Here is a 20560-nt window from a genome sequence, read left to right on the forward strand (position 1 = left end):
GTTAAAGACAGTGAAAATGCTTCAACTGCAGTTTTATCCGATCCCTTAGAGAAACTGGTTGTTTTTTTTAAAGCATTCAGACTTACAATTCAATGTGTGGGTTCCCTTTCTCAATCTGAGGTCCAGTCTTCTAGATCTCTGTGCTCTGCTCTAGAATACAAAAGGCAGCAGGGGACCTGCTCTCTGGATACTCACCTCAATAGAAGCTATGCCACCAATCTTGGGGGAAAACCAAGATAAACGACTAAAAATAAAACTGTTATAAATAATAGTAGAATTCAATTAGATTTTAAATCAGTATTAAGAAAACACCATTGCCTTTTCTATATCCAAACCAGCATCAGTTAGAAATAAAACAAAAGCCAACAACTACAAAATAATACAAATATATAGCTTTTGAAAACTAAGAGAAATGGGAATAATGAGACACTGTTATTGATACTAATGATCTCTGAGAATGATCCAAGTTCTAGGAATTGATTATAATCTCACCAACCACAGATGTTATCCACAAATGCCAGCAGAGGAAGCAGCATCTCACAGGACAAAGAATATCTGACATGCCAGAGGAGATAGAAACCAGATAAACTTAATTCCTCTCTATGCTATGAAGCTGCAAAAGTCATACCTTTCTGCCTCCCCACCCTCATAACTGAGTACTATCTTGGACATATGCTGGGTTTGAAGAACCTAAGACTGAGAAATATGACTTACTGAATATAACTTACTGAATATGACTTACTTGAATTATTTTTACCTAACAGAGTCTGAGCACAAAACAGATGTACAGAGGGATGCTCAAAATTACCAAACCTGAAGGCAAACCTATATAAATTATGGAATAAGACTAAGCTGTACATCTGATTGAACATCATTAGTTGTTTTACTTCTGCAAGTCAGTTGTGGGAGGTACGAGAGGAAGACCAGATTCACCGCATAAAATAAGCCAGTTTATATTTTCCCAGCACATCTGGATTGTTGGGTGAGTTAAGCTTTGTTAACAAAGATACTTAGATTTCTTTTTTTTAAAGGCACAGACAAAACACAAAAGAAAATAATAAATGCCAAAATTGGAACGTGATTTTCTCAAGATCGGTTAAAATTTTAGAGACCTTTCTTCTGACATTTTTCACATCTAAAACATCTTTACAATATGGATTATGTTGGCAAATCTAAAAAATAAACCAGCTAACTTAGAACAAGAAAGAAGGAGGAGCACCTGGGTAGCTCAGTCAGTCATGTGTCCACCTTTGACTCAGGTCATGATCCCAGGGGCCTGGATAGAGCCCCACATCACTTGGCAGGGAATCTGCTTCTTCCGCTGCCCCTCTCCCTGCCCCTCCTCCTGCCTGTGCTCTCTCTCTCTCTCTTTCATCTCTTAGATAAATAAATAAAATCTTTAAAAAAAAAAAAGAACAAGAAGAAAAGAAAATAGCAAAAATAATAGGTAAGAATTTTGAACACATATCATATGCCTGGCAATATGCTAAGCCCTTAAAACATTTAATTTTCTCATCAACTCATTTATTTCCCATCATCTCCATGAGTTATGTTATTACCCTATTTTACAGAATCGAGGCTTGGAAAAGCTAAATAACTTGACCAGGATCATAAAGCTAGGTAATATTGAATTATAGATTCAAAACCAGCCAGTTCAACTTCAGAGCACTTAAATTTAACTAACTTGTTCTATTGCTTCCCATGAGGCACCATAGATCTTCTATTCTATGGACTCCATCTGGCTCTTGTATTTTTTCTCTCTCATCATTTCTATGAGCAAAACAAGAATGGGGAGCAGTCTGGCAATTCTTATCATGGTGTGGATAAAGTTTTCTGGTTGGCTCATTTAGGACCTAGAAATTCACTTTCTGTGCTTATCAATTGTCCACAAAATGCACTTTAATTGGAAATTATCTGTTGACAAATTCAAAAGGAAGGGAGAACGTAATGTTATGTGTATTTTTTCCTTTTATTAACCAAATGGTACTGCTGGCATTTCACAGAATAATAAAATATCAGACCCACAAGACAGGGCACAATCTAGTCTACTATAGTCAGTCATTTCAAATTGTGTTTAACAATGCCAACAACATATTAGACAGTAATGATCTATTGCCATTATAGCAGTAATTCTTGTCATTTGTATTGACTACAAATTTTCACAGATATTTCTGGCCTCTCCTTCCCTTCATGCTTTATAAAAGAGTTTAATTTTTGACCATCAACATTATAACCATAATTATAGAAGATGCACAAATAAGACCCACTATCCACTTTCAAAAGGTTGTAAGTTCATAGTAAAGATAAAACACATAAATACTCCAGGCAGAAGGCACTGATGTAAATGCCTATGAAAAATGTGTTGTTTATATTGAGAGAGATCCTTTTTGGTTAGAGAATAAAGGAAAGTTCATGAAGAAAGTCACATTTAAAGTGAGTTCTCAGATATAGGTAGAATTTCAACTAGAGGAAATGGGAGAATTTTTCCTGGATAAAAAAAATCCATATTTGCAATGAAATGGGAGATTGGAAAATAGAACATATGCATAGAGATTCCTCAGTAAGCCTGGTTGGTTTTAATGAAGGTGGAGGAATAGAGTGAGGAGGTAACAACATAGATTGGAACCCATCTGAATGTCCCTGAGTGTCCCATAAGACTACTTTATTCATTAAAAAGGAAAGTCATTTAATTTTTAATAAGGTAAATATCACAAGTAGAGATTTAATCTTGTGATCATGTACTATTTTTATTAAAGAGGAGAGAGAAGCTGAATGTGGAGAACTAAACCAGAGAGTTAATATCATAGCTCAGGTAAGAACCTAAAAGAGGAAGATAATACCAGAAATAGAAAGAAAGAGGGTAGGTCGGTCCACAGTCTCAACAAGATTATCTGTGGGATTTAGTGACAGATTGGGAAGAAGAAAGAAAAATATATGATTCTGAGTGTGATTATTGGCAAAAATTGTGGTATTATTGAAGAAAAAGAGAAAGTTAAGAGTAGGAACTGGCATGAGAAAGAGAAGTTGTTTACCCTTTATCATGAAGAATCTGAAATATCTATGGTAATTTGGGTAGATATTAATGTACTACAGGTGGTTGGAAGTATCTCAAATTAATAAGATAGAGTAGTCATGTTGGGAACTCTAACTTTGTAGCTATTCACATTATATAATGCTTACAATGTGGAGATGGTCAGGCCAAATGAGAGGGAAGATTGAGAGAGGGGAAGAAAGCTGTGGAAAGACTTGGAGCAATGCCTACTTTTCAGCAGCAAAAGGATTAGGAAACAAGTAGGAGAGGAGACAAAAGATACTGTTGGAGATTGAGGAAGAACATAGGAAATACCAGGTATTCTAAGAGGAGATGGTTTTGTAAAAGAAGAATTGGACTGCAGTTTTAAATGCTGTGGACTTTTTCAGCTTAGAGAAGGTAAATCTTTGAAAAGAACATGGGGATATAAATGTTGATAAATATTATTACTGAGAAATAGATTCATAATACTAATTTAGAAAGAAGCCAAAACATAAAAGCTTGGGTCATGAATTTATTGCTTCTGAATCCCCTCATTCTATAGCTTGTTTTGCACTATATACAGGTGCTAATCTTATAAACTATTTTTTACTTTGATTTAGTAAATAATAATGGTATGACAATTTTATTTTGGGAAAGCATTTCAAAGGTGACTTCAATTTTCCAAGAAAAGCAATGGTAAATGATCATTTGTTAATGGCTATATTGACAATATAGTGAAATTTTTAGACTGGAGATATTTTAAGCCATGAAGAACATAAAACTTAGAGGTCCTTAAATCATACATGATGCTGGTTTCACCTAATTGATAATCTACTTAGATCTCATCTACTTAGAATATTCACACACCAGTTATGAGGTGTTTTAATTGCTCAAACATTGAAAATATGGGGCCACCATATCTTGAAAGCAATTAATTACTTAGAAAAGGAAAAACGTTTCTTGCATTCTTTTGACTATGTGGAGGTGAAATTCCTGGAACATTAAGTTTTCACCTGAGAAAAGATCATAGGTTATTTATTAAGTTGTTAATTAACAGAAAAACACATTTTATTTTGCAGGGTATTCAGTTGAGATTTTTCTTGAAACCTTAACAACTCTGTTTTGAAATCATTTCAGGCTTCCAGGTAATTATTCAAGCTTCAAAATCAATGGTTAAAACCTATGAAATTTCCTCCCAGAGATAAATACAGACTTTTGATTGAGTATGTATGTGATGTATATATGTGTGTACTTGGAGATGATAAGGTATTTATAAAAATGAAGAGAGTTGAAAAGTGAATAATGCTTAAAGAGATCAATTCATTTTATTTATTTATTTATTTATTTATTTATTTATCTATTTATTTAAAAAGATTTTATTTATTCATTCATAAGAGATAGAGAGAGAGGAAGAGACATAGGCAGAGGGACGCCTGGGTGCTCAGTGGTTGAGTGCCCTGCCTGTGGCCCAGGGCTTGATCCTGGGATTCTGGATGAGTTCCACATCGGGCTCCCTATGGGGAACCTGCTTCTCCCTCTGCCTATGTCTCTGCCTCTCTCTCTCTGTCTCTCTCTCTCTCTCTCTGTCTCTCAAGAATAAATAAATAAATCTTAAAAAAAAGTAATCAGAGAGGGAGACAAACCATGAGAGACTCTTAATCATAGGAAACAAATGGAAGGTTGCTGGAGGGGATGTGGTGGGAGGTTGGGATAACTGGGTGAACAGCAATAAGGAGGGCACATGATATGATGAGCACTGGATGTTGTATAAGACTGATGAATCACTGACCTCTACCTCTGTAACTAATACACCATATATTAACTAATTGAATTTAAATTTAAAAAAAATAAAGGCCTTTTGGACAGTTAAAAAAAATAAATTTTAGCTATTTTACTAGATATCTGGTGGACTCTCAGTGTGGTTTTAAATTGCACTTCCCAAATTATTAGAGGCATTTCCTTAATGGGAAATTTGCCAATTGTATGTTTCCTTTGGTGAAGTGTTTGTTCAAATCAATTATTCATTTTTTAAAAATGTCAGGTGGTTATTCCTAGTATTGAATTGTAAATGCTCTTTATATTTTCTGGACAAAAGTGCTAAATCTGGTGTTTATGTTTCACAAATACTTTCTTCCTATTTTATTCTTTTTGATGGTATTGCACCTGAAATTGTTTTTGTAATATCAGTTGTGAATTAAATGCTAAAAAGTGTAGAAATACAACTGATTTTTGTGTATTGATTTTGTATGCTGAAAACTTACTAAACTTATTTATTCTAATAGCTTTTTGTGGGATTTCTTGAGTCTTTAAAAATATAGCACCATATTATCTATGAATAGATACAAATTTATGTCTTTGTTATAATCTGTCTTCCTTTTTATTCTATACGAATTTTATTTCCTTTTCTTGTCTAATTTCCCTTCTTATAGTCTCCAGTACAATGTTAAATATAAGTGATGAGAGTGGACATTTTTGTTTTGTCCTGGGCTTGGGGAAAAGCATTTAATCTTCCATCATTAAGTATTATGTTAGCTGTGCTTTTGTCATAGATGCTCTTTATTTGATTGAGGAAGCCTTGTATTTCCAGTTTCTTAAATGTTTTTATTATGAAACAGTGGTGGATTTTGTAAGATGCTTTTTCTGTGCTTAGTGAGATGATGTAGTTTTTTTCTTTTTATTTTATGAATATTATGTATTGTATTAACTGATTTTTAGGTGTTAAACCAACTTTGTATTTCTTGAACAAATTTCACTTCATCATGTTTTATAATCCTTTTTATATGTTAGTAGATAGAGTTTGCTAGTGTTTTATTGAGGATTTTTTCATCTATACTCATACATGGTATTGGTTTATAGTTTTCTTCTCTTATAATGTCTTTGGTTTGGGTGACAGAGTAATATTAGCCTTGTAGAAAGAGTTGGGAAGTATTACTTTCCATTACCTGAGAAGAGATTGTGAAAAATTGGTACAAATCTTTAAATGTTTGGTAGAATGCACCAGTGAAACTATCTAGATCTGAGAATTTCTTTGTGTTTATTATTAGTATTACTAATTGTATTTCTTTATTTACTATAGGTCTATTCAGATTTTCTGTTTATTTTGAGCCAGTTTTGGTAGTTTATGTCTCTTTATAATTTGTTCACTTTATCTAAGTTATCTAAGTTTTTGTCATGGATTTTTAAATAGTATCCACTTACAACCTTTGTTTTAAAGATTTATTTATCTATTTGAGAGAGAGAAAGAAGCAAGTTCCTGGCTGAGTGCAGAGCCCCATGTTGGGCTCGATATCAGGACCCTGACTGAGATTGTGACCTGAGCCTAAATCAAGAGTCAAACACCTTAAATGACTGAAGCCAACTTTTGGTTTTGTTGATTTTTCTCTATCATTTTAAAAAATATTCTGTTTTATTTATTCTCACTATAATTTTTATCTTCCTTCTGCTTGCTTTGGGTTTCATTTGCTTTTTTTAGTTTCTTGAGGTATAATCTGAAGTTACCTATTTCAGATCTTTCCTTTTTTTCTAATATGGGATTTACCACCATAAATTTTCCTCTACGTACTGTTTTAGCTTTACCCTATAACTTTTGGTATGTTATGTTCTACTCTTTATTCATCTAAAAACATTTTCTAATCTCCTTATGATTTTCTCCATTGGCTATTTAGGAGTTAGTTGATTACTTTTTGCTCCATTGGTTATTTAGGGTTTAGTTGTTTAATTTACACATATTTGTGAATTTTCCAAATTGGATTTTATTTTGATTTCTGGCTTAAATTTTAAAAAAATTAATCCTTCTTATTTATTCTCTCTTGTCATTATTGAACTACTATTTTTAGAGGGGAGTGGGGCAGAGGATAAGAGAGAAAGAATCCTAAATAGGGGTCATGCCCACTATGGAGCCCAAAGTAGGACTTGATCTCATAACCCTGAGATCATGACCTGAGCAGAAATCAAGAGTCAGATACTTAACTGAGCCACTCATGCACTCCTCTAATTACTATTTTTGAATGGTTTTTCTTACTTAAACTCTGCCAGTATTGGTTTCATGTATTTTGGTGATGTGTTCTTAGATACATGATTTCCATGATCAATTATTTTTTCTCATAGTTTTAAGTCTGGCTTCCCAAATGTTGTCCTGGTCAGCCGCATTTAGTGGTAAGTCACAAAATGGTTAGCAATTGTGTCTACTGAGACTGAGATTTTCAGCTTTTATTGTTTGATGTATTCATGGCTAGGAGATTGCTTTCCCTGTACAGAAAGTCTATGAGTTTATTCCACTTTCCACCATGACTTGTAGTTCAGACTTTCTCTTTCTGTATATTTTTATTCTATCATCCCTCTAGGAATGCTTCTGTGTATTTTACCTCCTGGTTACAGGTAACATTTTTATCTTTTTTTTTTTGCATATTTGATCATTTTTTATTGATGCCAAACATCATACATTTTACCTTGTTGGGTGCTGGATTTTGTTGTGTTCCTTTTAAGAGTGTTGAATTTTATTCTGGAACTTTCTTTAAAAGATTTTATTTATTTATTCATGAGGGAGATAGAGAGGCAGAGACACCAGAGGGAGAAGCAGGCTCCCCACAGGGAGCCCAATGTGGGACTCGATCCCAGGACCCTGGGATCATGCCCTGAGCCAAAGGCAGAGGCTCAACCACTGACCCCAGGTGTCCCAGTTCTGGCACTTAGTTATGTCAAGCATATGGATTTTTTTCAGACTTTCCTATGGCATTTAGAACATTTAGTCTAGGATTAATTAACCTCACTGCAAAGGCATGGCTCTTATGAGGATTGTATCCAATGCTCCATGTATTAAATTTGAGAAGTTAATAATAAAAAATAGTTGAAGTGGGGATATTTTAGTGAAGAGCACAACAGTGAGCGGTATGAGCATTGTTTGGCATACTGCTTTCCAGTCATTCTCTCTTGACCTCAAGAAGGATTTTCTTGCTCTTGTATTGATAAGTACTCCGCCAAACACCCAATGAAAGCTCTGTATAAATTTCTGGAAAACCTCTTCCATCCTCTTGTCTTTTATTTATTTTTTTTTCTTTTTTTTTTTCATCCTCTTGTCTTTTAAACTCTGTCAAACAAATTCTAAGTATGTCAGCCTCCCAACCTCCATTCTTGTTATTTTCAAATAAGTCTGCCAAGCTCTCTTTGGATTGTCCCTCCATTTACTGAAGCCTCAAGCTGCCTCTAGGCAATAAACTGGAAAAACCATAGAGCTTACTTACCCTTCTCTCAGGATTACTGTCTGAAAGGATTTATTTTTTCATATATTTTGTCCCATTTTCTACTTGTAAATGGTGGGAAGGCAACCGGTGTCATGTGCATAAGCCATGTAACTTTTTTTAAAACAAAATTTTCTATCTAAGTGAGTGATCATCTTTCAAAGTAGTATAAGTTTTCCAACATTGTTAATATTTCATAATTAAAAGTAAATAAAAATAGCTAACATTAATCAAGTGCTTACAACCATGCAATAAAAAATGAGGCATTTTATAAACAAATTTTGGAATTTCTAGTAGAATCTTCTTCAAAGGCTAATGCAACATTTAAAAATATCTTCTATGACCATAAATATTCAATCCTGAGGGTTGATTAAATCCTTTGAATTTGAGAAGTTAATAAAATATATAGTCATTCTGAATATTTTTGGAAGTAAATAAGATACAGTTATTGAAAAATATCAGATTACCTAAGATTTTACACTTGTTCTTCTTTTTGTTCTGATTAGCTTTTGCATGTGCTTCTAGACTCAACTTGGATAACATCTTCACAAGGTTGGACTCTTTTCTAGCTCTCCCAACTGTGTTTGGTGTTAAGCGCTTTTATATATCTATGTGTATACTACACCTGTGACTACCACTTCAGATAACATGGTTTCTTTCCTTTTCTGCTTCCTGCTCTTCTTATATTTTTCTCTTTTTTCCCCCCACTGTGTCTCTGGGATTTCACTCTTCACCAAGTGTGATGGTATTTTCTTGAGAATTGTCATATGTTTCCCTTTTCTTCATTTCCATGCTCTCTGCTTTCTTTACAACATTCATCAGATTTCTTTTATATCTCAGTATAGTAAATTTGAGTCCATCTCCCATCTGCATATAGGCCCACCTCCTAATACTGTCTAAATTATCTTTAAATGACTCCTCACTGTTTCACCACTGAGTTTTGTTTCTCTAGCCTAGCAAAACACACTTACTCTGATTATTATGTTTCTTCTTTATTTGCACTAATACTGTGACCTCCTCAATAACAGAGGAGGTCTTTCTGTCTTTCCAGCATCAGCACCTAGCATAGTGACTGTGGAGAAGGTATTTCAAGCAGCTGACCTGTGATCCATTCTCCCCTGATCAAGGAATGCTCCTAAAAAGAATGCCTGGCATTGGTCTAATTTACTTGTCAACATGCTGATAATAATGAGACTCATGGTAAATAGACTATGATATTGGCTAGGAAGAGGGTACTTGCCAGTAGAAAATATATTTCTCTTTTAGGATTACTTATAATAAACAAATATAATGTATGGAAGCAAGTTTCCCTGGAGAATATCATGTAAGCGATTAAATGATCTGAGTGCCAAATAGAAAGGATTAACAAAGAAAAGACTTGTTTGTGAAGAAATAACTTGTATATTTTATTTAGAGATGATCTCTGTTGCCCTGGTTGGGCCAGAGAGCACATATTTTGAGTGGGAAGGACTTGGGGAACCACATGGTTGGCCTAAATCTACCTTGCTTTACCTGTGCCTCTTAATTGCTTGCTTTCTTTTCCTTCCTTCCTTCCTTCCTTCCTTCCTTCCTTCCTTCCTTCCTTCCTTCCTTCCTTCCTTCCTTCCTTCCTTCCTTCCTTCCTTCCTTCCTTCCTTCCTTCCCTCCCTTCCCTCCCTTTTCTTCCTTTCCTTTCTTCCTTCATGAGAGACACACAGAGAGAGGCAGAGACACAGGCAGAGGGAGAAGCAGGCTCTGAGCAGGGAGCCTGATGTGGGAGTAGATCCCAGGAGCCCAGGATCACGATCTGAGCCAAAGGCAGACGATTAACTACTGAGACACCCAGGTGTCCTGCTTGTATTCTTCAAATCATTAGTAAAGTTTGATACTAGCTGTGGTAGGCAGAATATTGGTTCACCAAAGATATGCATGTCCTAACTCCCAGGACCCAGTATATATTTGGCTGTTTGGCACAGAACTAAGGCTGAAGATGTAATTAAGATTGTGAATCAGCTGACTTTGATATGGGAAGATTATCCTAGAACACCTGGCTCTGTCTGATGTAATCACAAGGGTCTTTATAAGTAGAAGAGGGCAGAAGAGTGTGAGTTATAACAATGGTAGCGTGAAAAGCTCTTAGCTCAACTTTACTCCCTTTGAAGATGGGAGAATAAAGTCTTGAGTGAAGAAATGCAGGCAAGCTTCTAGATGCTAGAAAAGGCAAGGATATGGGTTTTCTTGTATACCCTCCGAAAAGAAAGCAGCCTTGTGGACATCCTAATTTTAGCCCAGTGCAATCTATTTCAGGCTTCAGAACAGTAACATAAAAAATATGTGTTGTTTATAAGTCACAAAGTTTGTTATAATTTGTTACAGCAGCAAAGGGAAATCAACAGCAGGTAAGATCTTTGATTCATGTGATTTTTAATTTGATAATCCAATTACTTGTGTTCAGAAATCTAAACAAAATAAGTTTCCAACAATTATTTTTTGCTTTAACAAATGGTAGATGGAGTGTATTCTAAGGTTGTCTTAATGTTAGGTTTTTAAGCATTTGGCATTAGAAAATAATTTATAAGATGGGAGACGGGTTTATTATTCTGAAAATTAATCTTTGACATCTGTAAAATGGTATATTTGAATAAGTGTTAGTGCTTTATACAAACTAATTCAATAATAATTAAACATTGCTTATGTTCAAATCACTTCAGCAAATTCTATCAATGGTTTTAAAAAAGACAGTTACAAGATAAAATCCTGCCTTCTATAAAACTACCATGTAGTAGCAGATACAGATGTGTGATAATATAAGAAGCATTAAAGCATAGCTACAAAAACACTGTGCATGTCTTGAGAAGAACATTTGCACATGCTGGGGGGGAAACAAGCCAGGCTTTAGAAAGCAGTAAATTTAATTTAATAAATAACTAGTTTAATTTGGAGAGCCAGAGGTGGGCTCTCATGGAGAGTTGTGTATGGAAATTGTGAAATAAAGCCTAACTACAAGCATTGAAGTGACCAGTACAGGGCATATTTAATAAGCGTCAAATGGCTGCTTGTATCCTGCAAAGCCAAACCATGTTTTGTGCTTATTAGAAAGACTGGGTCAGATGGAGTTGCGCCTCAGACTGAGCAGGTGAAATTCATTTTTCCATAGCAGGTGGGGAGACATTGAAGATGTTTGACTAGAGTACTGCTAAGCTTATAACTGTACCTGAAAGGATTCTATAGGCGGCTGTTTGTAAGAGCAATTGCAAGTAGATAGACCTTTTAGGAGGCAATTACAATTATCAAACAGGAATTCATCAGTGATACTGTAGATATACTGGCCACTTCCATTAATGCCCATTTATGCTATTTGACATGCTGAATTTGTACATGATCAGTTCTTCTGTGTATCTCTTACCTGCCCTTGGTAAATATTTTCTTTGCAAGATACACATTTCTTTTAAGCTGTGAAATTAAATCCTGAAAATTAACAAGCAGTAAGAAGCAAAAGCAATTTCAAATATTCTCAAGTCCGGATCTAATGGATCATCATGTTATCATTGTAAACTCATGTTTACTAACATCCAGGGAAGGTGTTTGAACTCTAGTGACTTTAAAATATGAATTAAGAAAAGCTAAATATCTGTAATCATAAGGAACCAGGATCTTCATGCTATTAGAATAAATTTATGCATTCCTGCACCAGCAATATTTCTCTTCTATAAAAAAACTCCATTAGTAAAGGGAAGATGCTATTTTAATGTATTATAGGAGTTTGTGCTTTTGAATAAAATTAGCTCTTTTTCTTTGTTCCCAGCCATTTAATGACCAAATGCTTATTCACTGAGGTCAATAATAATAAAATTAACATCACTATGTGTCAGCTATACTCCAGACACTATTCTAAGAATTTAAATACACCAAGTCATTTTATGCTCAGAGCAATTTTAGGAGGTAGTATTATTAATCCCAATTTAAGGATTTAGAAATAGGAGCACAGAGAAGAGTTCAGCAACTTGTCCAATATCACAGAGCTAGTCAGTGGTGGAGCTGAGATTGAAGCCCTTGCAATTGAGTTCAAATTCTTAACTACAACACTGTATTCCTTCCAATGGACTGTTTCTTGATGACTTGCTTGGATACACAGTGTATTGGTACCATTTTCCAGTTCAGTATTGATACTGAGTGGTATCAGTGAATGGTTTGCTCCCATTCTACCTGGCTTACTTGGTAGGAGCAATACCGAGGCATAACAATGTGAATAGAGAAGGATAGGGCAAAGAGATAGGAGAGGAACAGGGGAAGGAAAAGACCTAGGTAACTTTTCCTCTTGGTAATGAAACAAAATTAAAAGATTAGATACAAAACTCAGTGTTATTATAGAACCATTTATATTCTAGGAATCCTAAGACACTAATTTATGACTATGTCATCTTTAGATAGGTGGAAAAATGGGTACACTTGAGTGGCTCAGTCAGTTAAATGTCTGATTCTTTGTTTCTGCTCAGGTCATGAGCTCATGGGTGGTTAGATTGAGCCATGTGATGGGCTCATACTCACCAGGGAGTGTACTTGAAGATTCTCTTCCTCTGCTCCTCCCCCTACTCACCAGTACAAACTCTCTTTCTCTTTATCCTTCTCTCTCTCTCTAAAATAAATAAATTAATCCTTAGACAGGTGGAAAATAGATTCCTAAATGGTTATTAGTCCAAGGTCATGCACTGTTAGTGGGAAAGAAAGTATTTAGCCTTTTATGAGACTGTCCTATTGCAATATTTTGATAAATGCGATTTAAAAAAAAACTCTTGAGGAAACTGCATGTGCATGTGGGCCTTGGAATAATTTTGTCATTATTAACATTATTATTTATTGTTACAACAAAAGAAATGATCATTATTTCTTTGAGTTTAGTTGGTTTTTATCTGTTACAGAGGTACATATGTAAATACTTCCTATAAGACTTAATGAGAAAAGCAGTATCACCTTGCGCTCTCTTCAAAAATTTTCTGTTCCTCAGAGAAACCAATGTTTTCTGCTATGTAAAAAACCCATTAGCTTTGCTATTATTTCTAGATCTTTAAGTAATGTGCCTTTATCTCTCCTCTGCTTTTTCAACTTTAAGCATCAGGTGTTGACTTCCTATTATGAGAGATGATTGAGCCCAACCACACACAAATTCCCCATATCCTATCCTTCCAACTTGGTTGCATCCAAGTTTTGGTTAAATCAATATTCTGTGTGCGTTGCCAATTAAGTTCCTTCTTGGTTCTTTTCAGTGCTTGCTTGAATTTCAACTTATTTGGGTCTGCTGATTCATCATTTTTTCTTCTGCTATTCCACTCACAAAATTGTGTGACTGTATCATCACCTGCTCTCCCCTTTTATCTGTCCTTATATTGTTATGTTTTAAAATATATTTTCTTGCTGGTGTGTGTGTGTGTGTGTGTGTCTAGGTCTAGTAAGTGTGTTCAATATTCCATCTTTTCCCAGATGTCCTTTTAGTTCCTCAGTATCCATTAAAAATCTGGAACAAAGCTATAATATAGTTTGCACTTGGACAGAAGGAGCAATGCCTTGAGGATAATCAGACCTCTGAGTCAGGTAAACAAAGACTGTAGAAAATAAGCTGTGCATTTTGTAAAATAGATTTGGAACATAGAGAACTATGCTATGCTGCCAAAACTGAGTGCTAATACCTCTTTTTTTTTTTTTTTTGCTTGGTTTATAACACCTAATATTAAAATGGCTCACACTGATATTTGATTTTTTTTTTTTACAAAAATGTATTAAAATTAGTTTTGCTTACAGGACATTATCATTCCCTTTTGTACAAATAGTACAACCCCTTAAGGATTATAAAACAGATTGAGTAATCTCTCTTTTAAACCAGGTCAAAATAAATGTCTCATTCAAGATAGAAAAGATGGAGATATTACAGTAGAAAAACTGGACTTTTAATTTGTATAGAAAGTTATTCATATTTGTTAAAGTCTCAATAGTTTATGTAGAGATATAAATTTAAATTAAATGTTCAGTCACTTTGAGGATTTCCTAAGAGCAATGCTTTCAGGATACTATCAAATTATGACTTAGTTACAAATCACTTGAATTTATCAAGGTTGTGTATATTTTATTTTCTTTTAATTACAGCTGTGACCTCCAGTATGTTAAGTTTGCTCATTCGTATCTATTACATTATGCCTTTTAAATATTAGAATGTACAAGTCTTGGAAATTTTTGAGGGGAAAGCTATGAGGAGAGGAAGAGGGAGAATCCCAAGCAGGCTTCATGCCCAGCACAGAGCCTGAGGCAGGGCTAGATCCCACGACCCTGAGATCATGACCTGAGCTGAAATCAAGAGTCCAACGCTTAACTGACTGAGCCACATGGATGTCCCAGTTTTTTAAAAGAATATTCAAAATTCCTGGAATGAGATAAATTTTGAAAAATGTTACAATCAATAATAACAAATAATTATGTCTTTTTCAGGGATAAATCAAATATCTCTGAACTCACATTTAATATTTTCAGTTATTCATTTTTTATCTTTTATGAGGCAATGTATTTATTCAATTAATACTTAAAGAATTTATTCAATGTGTGAGACACCATCACTAGCTGTGTTGATTCAATATTGCTTTCAAAAAGCTGGGAGAGGAAGAAAAATCCTCTTATTGACATTCTCCTCTGTCTTAAAGTAAAATGTGGAAAATAATATTTCCTGTATGTTCACATTTCCAAAAGAAAGTTGATGAATAGGGGGAGCAAAGTTGAAGAAAGTATATGGACTTTGGTGCTATTCAAGCTTAAATTTAATTCCTGATTTTGGCACTTACTGGCTGGCTGAGTTTGAGATGTCTCCCATTTTTGTCACAATTTATATTCCAATAAGTATCCTACAGGCTTGCTGTTAATATGAAATGATATATGTGAAAACCTAAGACCTATTGTAAAGCTTAACAGTTTTGTTTTTCTCTCTTTGAATAAACTTGGGCATATACAGAATCTTAGATATAGCATTAGCTCTCTGGGTAGAAAATCACTACTGAAGTACCAACAGTTGTGATGAGAACATTGTAAATATATATATATATATATATATATATATATATATATATTTAATATAATTAAAATATAATAAAAATATATTATAAATATAAATATAAATAAATTATAATAAAAATATAATTTAAATATATATATATATTTAAATTTAGGACTAGAAGGGACTTCAGAAAGGATCTAATCCAACCCTTTTGTCATTCTCCATCACACTGGCACATAGCAAACTAAAGGCAAAGCCAGGATAGGACTCAGAGTCCTGAGTGTTATGTTCTACCTTTTATAATAGAAAAGATGTGGGAAATCATATCTTAAATGATGACAAAGTATAAATAAGAAATCTAAATTATTTGGGCATTTCAATAGCATTCTAGATGGTTTTATTTTTTATTTAGGAAAATATTTTATTTATTAATTCATGAGAGACAGAGAGAGACAGAGACATAGGCAGAGGGAGAAGGAGAAGCAGTCTCCCTGAGGGAGGCACGATGCAGACTCAATCCCAGGACCATGCCCTGAGCCAAAGGCAGACACTCAACCACTGAGCCACCCAGGTGCCCCTAGATAGTAGTTTTAATTCAATGCCTGTGATGTCTTACATGAGTTGAAAAATCTATGACCTTGAGCTTTAGAGCTTTAAGTGACTAAGAGGCTCTCTTCTGAAGTTGTTATAGTACACATTGGATGTTCACTGCCAAGTGCTGTGTATTAAGTCAGAAACCAGTATCCTTTCAAGCCTCTCACTCAGTTGGTGGTTGGCTGCTTTCAGAGTTGTTCTCTTCGATACCTTTTCTGTATTCTTCCTAGAAAGAAAAATTGTCTGCCTCCTTCTGTTCCAATCACCTTCAGATACCTGAAAAGTAAAGGGGGAAAAAAAAACTGCAATGAACTGTGGGAACATACGTTTCTGATGGACTGTAACCATTTGGAGAGTCATTGAACATTAACTACTTGAGCTTTCCTGTTAGTATTTTTTTTTAAATACAGATAAACAATAAGCTGTAGTTTTAAGAACTTTCTGTAATACACAGATATGGGACCTGTCAGTTCTCAGGTCACTCCCTGAGTTACGGTGGGTCTGGTTAAAACAATAACAAATCAGATGAAACCTTTTTAAAGATGGCGATCTTATTCTTACCTCTTTCCTTGGAAGGTGTTTGGGTGAACATACACCTGAGAGGCCAGGTAGCTTCTTGTTAGCCACCAAGTCTTTAAATTTCTTATGATTTCAATGTAGACCCTGAATTAAAGTGACAAGCCATTAGACTTGGGGACCCCTTTTCACCTTTTTTGGTGTGTTTATATTTCATTTGGATCAAGAGCAAGTAGCTTCCATTGGGTTAGTATCTAAATCATAGTGAAATAAATGCATGCTGGAGTGGCTTAAACACTTGGCCTTTAGCGCTGAATTCAATTCTCAGACTGCCGGCTATAGAGCAGCCAGAAAATGCTGATTTATGATAAGAATAAAAGAAAGGTGGTCTCTATGGTCCTGTTTCATCCTACAAAGCCATGATATTTCAGATACCTTAAAGATGAATTCCCATTTTAAAGATGAATTTGCACCTCTTCCTTGGAATGCTCTCATACTTTAGTTAGATTTGCAGACTGGGGAGGGTTTATTCTTGCTTTATTTTCTCCAGATCCATACTTTATCAGAAGTGAATTATCTTTTTTTTTGAGGCATATGCATTATATTATCTGTCATGCACTTCCTCTCTGCAATGAGTCTAAATAAAAGCAATTATTCTATGGCTTCCCCTTTCATTCCTCTCCTCCACTTTCTGAGTACAACTAATAATCAGAATGAGGCAGACATTAGCATTTTCTGCAGCAGTGACCCAGCATAGAGACTCCTTTGAAAGAAGGAGCATGATTGCAGCTCTCATGTTGCTGTCATCCTCTTGCCTGAGTCAGAAATAAATGAGAAACCACCAATTCTCATAGGGAAGGTACTTTCAGACTTTTATGTTGATGGTTAAAGTGCTCTAGATTATTGGTCTCTCAAAACACACACACTACTAATCTCACTTTGACTGCTGACATGTAAAATATATTGTGCAACTAACATGGGAAATCGTTTTGAACAAAACAGAATGATACTAGTGAAGTTTTGATGATTATGAAAACTCTTCCTGGAGCTCTTTTCTCTTCATTGCTCAGATTTATCTGGATTTATGCTGTGCCATGTACACTAATTGTTGGATAGAAATTTTCTTGTACAACAAAGGCGGGTCCTCAGAAGCTGGCTGTTGGGAAAATTATTATGAGACTATTGACTCTTATTCTCTGCACATGAGGGGGAGTAGGCTGACATAAATACCTTTACAGTGTGTCAAAATGGAATGGGTTGAATCTGAAATAAAGCCCCACTTGCCTCCTTTCTATCTTGATACTAAGGTTCCCTGATTTCAGCAACATGCAAAATGCATGCAGGAGACCCTCTATGCCAGTATGTATTTCTGGAGAGTTATTTGTAGAAGTACACATAACACATGCTCATCCTTCCACTGACACACACACTTTATTAAAATCTATATGCCGGGTCCTACACATCAGTGCATTCATGATATCTCTGACTTTTTCAGTTCTTGAATGGTTCTATTCCCTCAATTAATATATTGAGTGTACCTATTCTGAGGAATGTATTGGTACTCATTTAATGTGAGAAGATGGAAACCCTAGATGATCAACATTTTTGCCTGAGTGATTGCAGGCAAATGAATCCCAAATCCATGTCACTCACTCTTAATTGCTCCATCATAGCACAAGCCCTCCCACCCCAACTGGACATCAGAGCTTCTCAGGCTGATCAAGACAAAGACTCTGGTATGTGATCTTGAGCAAATCTTGCTTCACTGCTCACAGTTCCAATTTACTCAGTAAAATGCAGAACCTTAATAGACGTGGGATTTAAAAAATTGTGCTTATCCAATGCATAAAACGAGTTTTTTGCAAAGGTATTTTAGCCAAAGTAGGAGTGGAACCCGGGGCCCAGATCTTGACTTCTTTGGGCAAAGGGTATTTCCTCCACAAATCAGAACAACCTGCTGGTCTATTTGGTTCCATCATGCAGTGTGTTTTCCTTTTTAGAAAAGTAAATATAAAGTGAAATTAGTGAAAATTAATATACAATGTAGGATTCATAGGACAACTAGTTCTGCTATGAGATGGAGGTGTTACTAATAATTCTTGTGGTAAGAAAAGCCCTATGATTTTGTTACATTATTTATTGACCAAAACAGGGTAGAACATAGCAGTTACCCTGTCAGTGATACCCTGTAAAGTTGAAGAGGACCAACCGCCCCACTTCTCCAAAGGTGGATACCTGCTTTGACAATTCTTTCCTGACCCTATAGATGACCATTAGCCCAACTATCCAGAATGATTGAGTCAATGCTACCAAGGCATTTATTTTAGATAGCTTTCCTACTGCCTTTTCTTTTTTTTTTTTAAGATTTTATTTATTTATTCATGAGAGACACAGAGACAGAGAAGCAGAGGTAGAAGCAGGCTCCATGCAAGGAGCCTGATGTGGGATTTGATCCCGGGACTCCAAGATCACATCCTGGGCCGGAGGCAGGCGCTAAACCGCTGAGCCACCCAGGGATCCCCTTGCCATTGCTTTTCTCCTCTTCTTCTTGTGAGATAATTCTCTGAGGCTCTGAAAACTAAACCCCTTGCCTTGCTCCCCAAATTTCAATTACAGACAACCTTAATCCCCAGGATCAGTTAGTTAACAAAAAGGTATGAGGTAATATAGCTAGCAGTAGTAAGAACAATGGCCCAGTATCAGGGATCACGCGAAGTTTTTTTTATAACAATTACTTCATCTTGTCCTTACTATAAGCTGTAAGTTGTAGATTACTCTTCTTTTAACAAATGCATCATAGGAGGTTGGCAATTCACCCCAAATTTATAGAGGAGATGAATGGTTAACTTGGAGGTGTGCATGCTGATTTGCTTGCTACCTGAATGATACACTTTGAACCCTGAATAAAGCAACCCTGACCTATAAATAAGGAAATGTACTCTGAAGCTTTGATGCTTCTTGAAGAGGGTCCTAAATAACTGAAGTTGCAATCCAAGACCTCTTCCATAATATGTGGATCGACCATGGACTGTGCTCCCCACTTTTAGCTCTCCTTGCCAGAGAGAGAGCTCTTCTCCCGCTGCCTCTTCATCCTCCTCCCATCCACCTCTGCTAGCAGATGACTCCTCTTTCCAAACCAGGTATCAGTGAATTTCAGATTAATGGCATCCACTGGTCACTGTGTCTCTAGCTCACCTGACTTGATTCAAGAGTTCTTTTTCCACTAATTTGGCCACCTGGACCTGGATTTGGTTGTCACATCAGGGAGTTGGGACCTGATTTTTCTTCTGCCACAGGCTTCTTCCTGAGCCCTTGCCTTGCACCTAATCCTGAGTGAATCTTTAATGAAGCCCCTCATTTTGGACATGAAGCAAAGTTGTTCATCTTCTCTGCAAACATCAGTATTTTACTACCTATGTTGCCCTGAACCTTGCGAAAAGGCTGAGAATGTTCTAGATTACTTGAAACATGTACAAAGACAAAGTCCTCTTTTCAGGAATCTCTAACTTTCCAACCAGCATCCAGTTCTAGCATCAAAGCTTATTTGTTCCCTTCTATAGTTCAAGGAGTCAGATACCCTTCCTGTGGGTATGTAACTATGTGTGTCTTCCAGGGAGTTCAGGCTTTGTTTCCTTGTGATGGAGAACACTGATCTTTGAACATACTTGCCCTGAATTGTTAGTTTCTACAGGGAATTCATTATCTTTGCTATTTCTGTTTTCAAAACCAGGACACCTACTGCCCTTTCACACTCAAAATGATGGCTGTCACAAGTAGAGTAATGAGCATCATCAGGCTGATTTAGAAAAGACTGGAGCAGTGACAAATAATTGTGTCATTGCCAGTAGGAATGGTAGATTGAAGAGAATGAGTTAATTGATTTGCACACCAAACCAATATTTTAGAAATCAAATGCTTTTAAGGCTTTGGGAAAGTACGACCAATTTTTCCTAGAAGTAGATCCTGTTTTCTGCTGCAGAAAGTAATGGTGTGACAACCTGTCTGTCCTCTCTGAGAAAAAGGATTTTGCTGGCTTCAAATTATGCTCTCATGTACAAGTTAGATTTTTACATTGCTCTTCTTTCTATTAGGACCTGAGTATTAAAAGAAAGTCCATTCTCTTGGTGGTTGTTTTGGTCACATTGTTCTAGTGTAGAACACGACTCCTTTGAGGGAGTAAAAAAATGA

Source organism: Canis lupus, chromosome 17, assembly GCF_048164855.1.
Source record: "Canis lupus baileyi chromosome 17, mCanLup2.hap1, whole genome shotgun sequence".
In the NCBI taxonomy this organism is placed as follows: Eukaryota; Metazoa; Chordata; class Mammalia; order Carnivora; family Canidae; genus Canis; species Canis lupus.